Raw genomic sequence first — 5,920 nt, forward strand, 5'->3', positions numbered from 1 at the left:
TATTTCCTTATTGGGTTGAAGAATGGACTTTAAATTAATTAAGTTTTGGGTCTTTTTTATTTATTCTTTATTACATGGAATGGACCCTCTAAAATTTAAATAGTTGAGCCCAAGACTTCTTTTAAATGTTAGTGTTGGTCTAGTCCAAGTTTTATGAGCAGTATAATTAATTGTTGAAGTTAGAATTATTTAACTAGTAAGATATGTCTAACTTGAAGTTTTAGGATTTATTTCCTTAAGCTAGTTTGTGCCCTTACACAATTGAAGTAAGATAAATTCATGGTTAAAATTATTTTAACCTCTTGATTCAATTAATCTCTTGCAAATGAATTAAATCTTTTAGTTGAATGAATGAAATTGATGCTTTAAAGGAATGGGACGAGATGTGAAACTTTTGAGGGAGAAAGACGTTGGGGGGGGGGGGAAGGTGGCGCAAAGGGAGTTTGAAGTGAGTAGGGTTTCGTATTTTATTTCCTTATTGGGCTAAAGAATAGACTTTAAGTTAATTAAGTTTTGGACCTCTTTTATTTATTCATTATTACAAGGAATGGACACGCTAAAATTTAAATAGTTGAGCACAAGTCTTCTTTTAAATGATAGTGTTGGTCTAGTCCTACTTTTATGATGATTATAATTAATTCTTGAAGTTAGAATTATTTAACTAGTAAGCTATGTCTAAGTTGGAATTTTGGGATTTATTTCTTTAAACTAGTTTGCGCCCTTGTATAATTGAAGTAAGGTAAATTCATGGTTAAAATTATTTAACCTCTTGATTCAGTTAATCTCTTGCAATTGAATTAAATCTTTTAGTTGAATGAATGAAATTGATGCTTTAAAGGAATGGGACAAGATGAGAAACTTTTGAGGGGGAGAGACGTTAGGGTGGGAGGAAGGACGCACAGAGGGAGTTTGAAGTGAGTAGGGTTTCATCTTTTATTTCCTTATTAGGCTGAAGAATGGACTTTAAATTAATTAAGTTTTGGGTCTCTTTTATTTATTCTTTATTACATGGAATGGACCCTCTAAAGGAATGGGACAAGAATAATACTCCCACCGTATTTTAAAAATAACAACTCTTTCTATTTTACTCTGTTCCTTATAAATAGCAATTTTCAAACTTTCTATTTTAGGAAATCTTTACACCCCTATACATCAATTTATTTACCACTTATACCACTAATAAAGTGGACCCCATAATCCACTAACATTAATTTTTCTCTCCCTCTCTCTTACTTTACCACTTTTTTCTCTCCCTCTCTCCACTTTACCAATTTTTCTCTCCCTTTCTCTTACTTTATCAAATTATGCATTAAAACTCGTGTCGTTTCAAATGTTTCTATTTTTAAAAAACAAATGGAGTATTGAACTCCCATCTAATCACCAAATTATGAAGAACTTGGATTCCATTTTATTTTATAATATTTTCCGCGTTTAACATTATATAATCCATTAATTTAATTTTTTATCTGCTATGTGGCTTGAATCTATCATAATATAAAGGGCCGGTTTGGTGAAAAGTCAATTGTACCCTTTTTGGCGGGAATCATCATAAAATTTTTGCAGCATCTTAGCTTAAAGTTTGTGATCTTATTTTAAAGTTAAGTTGATTAAAAGTAAAGCTTGTATCAGTTTGTATGTACCAAGAATTGTGTGGGGGTAGGATGCAGCCTATGTGTTTTATACTTGCATAGGCTTTTGTAAAAGAAATACTATTATATTACACAATATATGTATATTGTATATTCTATTCTTCCAGAATATCTTTTCATCTCTTCCCAATGCAATTAATCCCTGAACAAATATTAATATCATGTTAGTACTCATACTCAAAACCTATAATGTATACATAAAATTTAGATCATGAAAAAAAGAGAAAGCAAGAGAGAGAATAAAATCAAAATTTTAGAACATGAAAAATAAGAGAGGAAGAAAGAGTCAGAGAGAGTGTGACAGAATATAAATTTATAAATCTATTCTAAACGAACAGATACCATACTAAATAAAAAACCTATCAAATAGTATATATATTTTAAAAACAAAGCATTGAATTCGTTTGTGTAAAGAAAATTGGAGGCATAATACATCCTATTAAATAAATAGATGATAGGATTTGCAAAGCATTCTAGAATTAATATTTGCAAAGAGTAGTAATTGTGATTGAAATCTGACTCTAATAATCTCTAATACCTCATCAACATTATGCTCATGTAAGTTAGATATGACTATGTTGTCAAATATAGATATAGGACATAGCTTGAAAAGAAAAAATTACATACCTTTTTTTTTAATATCTTGATATCTTGATGGAGTAGAGTAGGTGTTGTAGCTGCCCATGCTTGCAATGTTATCTTCTCTCTATAATGATTGTAGAGTAAAGAGAGAGATGCCGTTTTTCTTTTCCTTCTGTTTCCTTTTTCTGAATAGTGGAGAGTGAGAGGCGGCTATTATATTTTTAGGGTTAGGTTTTTTTTTTAACTCAATAAGTCACTTATACTATATATAATACAAGTGAAGTTAATAATTGCTGAAATGAATTGGGCTTTAAATGATTTATATGGTTGCAAACTTATGAAATTAAATGGGCCGAATTTATGAGACATGAATCTGTAATATTTAACTTATATTCATATTAATATTAATTAATAATTAATATGAATATGAATATAAGTGTAAAAGACTTTGTAAATATTTGGCATGCAAGTTGTTAAAGTATTTTAAGTCTGAATATTATTATCAGATATTTTGTATAAATAAAAAATAGTTCTTATGTGGAAGGTCTCTCATGATTTTTTTTTTTTTTTGGGAACATGCACAATTTTCCAACAAGCATGCTGAAGAGGTAAGACTGAGACTATAAATACCCCTGCCACTCACTTCTTCAGTCACTCTCACTAAACTCTCTCAACCAAAATCATTCAGCAGAATCATCATCTGAAATAGTTTAGAATCTTTCTTCTTAATTCATCTATTTTTTCTTAAATCACAGCCTATTTATTGTTTATCTATTCTTCTATGAGTCTGCAGTCTTTATTCTTAATGTATTTCTTTCAGTTTCTGCTATTTCTGCTATATCACTATTTTTTCTGTTTTAGTTTCATGTTATGTCTTAATGTTACTTATGTTTTTATAAGTTTCTATAACTAATTAGCACAACACTACGAAGGTAGTTTTCTAACATGTATTTGTCATTGCTGTGATGCACCTTATCTTTGAAATCTTGAGTGCTATCTCTCATTCATATTTTGGTTCACGAAGTTCCTACAACTAATGAATGAAATTATTTGTTCCTTTTCTGAACTTAATACACAGTCTTATTCAATTGAAGTTCCTGCAACTAATGAATGAAATTATTTGTTCCTTTTCTGAACTTAATACACAGTCTTATTCAATTTAAGTGATCGGTTTTATTCTCATAAAAAGGCACTGGCCTCATTTTACAATTTCTGTTCAATGATTTGCCTTTTTGTCACTTCTATTTACAATATATTGGGATCATTTCCTGCACAAATAGGCTGTTAGTTTAAAAACTGCATACATTCTTTAAATTAGTCACTGATTTTTGAATATTTCTTTTCTATAGCAGAAAGCACTGTATCTCAGACAATGGCACCATTCATTAGTTGCAGGACAATCTTCTACCTAAAGTTACAACTCTACCATCAAGGTCCGTTGCATCCGTGTTTATGTACAATTCTGGAGACAGCAATGATAGCACGTTGGAAGTAGTATTCCATGATAGGCTGGTATGTTTACCAAATAAGAATACATGAAATTTAGGAAGTTTTATACACTATATGTTTCTATTTACTAATTTTATGTAATTTTTTGTTTATAAGGCACCAGAATTCAATCTTCTCTTCCAACGAATGCATGCAAGAAAATTGGTTCACAAATATAGGCTCATAGATGTTCCAAGCATGCATCATTGTATTCAAAAGCATATGAATCATGCAAAGTAAATTATTTGTTTTCAGAATTTGCTTATGCTTTCTACAAACAGTCATATTAACACCACATGAATCATGCAATGTAAAATATTTGTTTTCTGAATTTGCTTATGCTTTCTACAAACAGCCATATTGACACCAAAATGACAACATTGTCACAGTTATTAGCAAAGTATGGCATACATATTAGGTAATTTCTAAGTTACCTTGACTTCACAACATTAATTTTAGTCTTTTTGTACTCAGAAAACACTGCAGAATATGACAGTAAAGTTTATATATTAATTAAATAAATATTTGAACATAATCCAAATTACAGAGATGTTGATAAAATTCAAATTATAGTTTATTTTCTTTTAAAATATTAATTAGAGTTTATTATTTTAATCAATAGTTAAGAATATTATCTATTTTGGGACCAAACTGACCACAAACTTCTAAAGATCAGTCTAGCATGGTCATATGTATTGCAAGCTTGCAAGAATGCATTTAAAAAGCACATGATTCATGCAAATTAAATTCTTATTATTCAGAATTTGATGCATGCTTAAGAACAGATACACCCATATTGACACCAAATCATCACATTATCACTGATATTAGCAAAATATGGCATACATATTAAGTTTCTACTATTCTAAGGCTAAGTAATTATAAAATTACGTTTAATGCACATCACCAATTTTAGTCGTTTTGTACTCTTAAAACCCCATTCTCTTCCTCTGCAAAATATGAGAGTAAAACTTTATAAGTTAATTAAGCAAATCTATTCATGATGCTTAGGAGACTAAACCAATGAAAAAGAACTAGACAGGAGAATTCACCGTTTAATATATTTGCACATCTGTTCAATAGCAGTTGATTAAGTTCTCTAATTTTGTCACTAGATAGTCACAGATTCGTTTTTTTCCATCTTTGTAGCGATTAAGTTGAATATTTAAACATGCAAAGAACACAACAACTGAGTACATGTCTGCGGTGAAGATATCTTTACCTTTTCATTTAGAAATTTGAACAGCTGCATGAATCCCTTCGATTTCTCAACCGTTTTCTCAATGTTTTGGGGCATTTGTCAAAAATCTGACGAGGAGAGAATTTTTGCCTCAGATCTTTTAGGGTTTTGACCAATTTTTGAGAATCCTGTAGAAAATTAATGAGAAAGAGAATTTTGAAAGGGATTCCGATTACCTTTTCGCTGTTGAAGGTCGTCGCTTATTGCGCGTTCCCACCGTAAGCTCCACTGACATTGCATCGGCGCTTTCCGGAGAAATGGTGGAGGGAGACGTCCACTCCGGCAGCGGATTCGTGAGGGCGGATCAGATAGATCTGAAGAGCCTCGACGAGCAGCTCCACCGGCATCTCATCCACCCAGAGAGAGATGACGAGGCTGAACAAGAAATGAGAAGTGGGCAGCGGCGACGTCTGGAATACGGCGGCGGCTTCTCGGCGTGGAGGTAGCCACCGTAAATGAAGAAAGATTGAGATGGTGGGTGAGGAGAGAGATTGAACTGGAGAAGTCACCCACCACTTTTTATTTTTGAGTGAACTACATAAAATGAGCTTGACGTTTCCATTTGTTTCACTCCAGACCCTTGACTAAAAAAAATATCGTCACATGCCTCTGACCTTTAGCATAATCACAAATGAGGTTTTTTCAGACTAAAAGGCCCTTCAGCTCTAAAAGGGCATTATTGTCATAACACCATGCATCTGCAGTGGCGGCCCTGCATGCTGCCTGCCAACCTGCGTGATTTGACGGGCCGCACGTCAGCTGTGGCAGTTATGATGGTGCTACAGCGGCGGTTCAGACGACCATTCTACACGAATACGCCACGTATCGAGGACTCCCTGCGTGAATTATCAAATAAGTTTCAAAAATTTCACATGCCTTATTTTCGGCCTTCTCTCCTCTACCCCGCCTAAAATTCTACCAAAAAGACCTTGTTATCCCACCCCGCCTAAAATTCTAACCA

The 5,920-nt window shown here is 32.5% G+C and overlaps 1 long non-coding RNA gene across 1 annotated transcript; it reads right to left on the minus strand.

Annotated features, from left to right (window-relative positions):
• Positions 1–1,567: 1,567 nt before the first annotated feature.
• Positions 1,568–5,476, minus strand: LOC121745202. Its single transcript, XR_006038789.1, has 4 exons — positions 5,136–5,476; positions 4,942–5,027; positions 2,277–4,669; positions 1,568–1,791 (listed from the first exon to the last, which is right to left on the minus strand). It is a non-coding gene; the product is annotated as an uncharacterized LOC121745202 (long non-coding RNA).
• Positions 5,477–5,920: the final 444 nt, after the last annotated feature.

This window comes from Salvia splendens, chromosome 8 (genome assembly GCF_004379255.2).
Source record: "Salvia splendens isolate huo1 chromosome 8, SspV2, whole genome shotgun sequence".
NCBI lineage: Eukaryota > Viridiplantae > Streptophyta > Magnoliopsida > Lamiales > Lamiaceae > Salvia > Salvia splendens.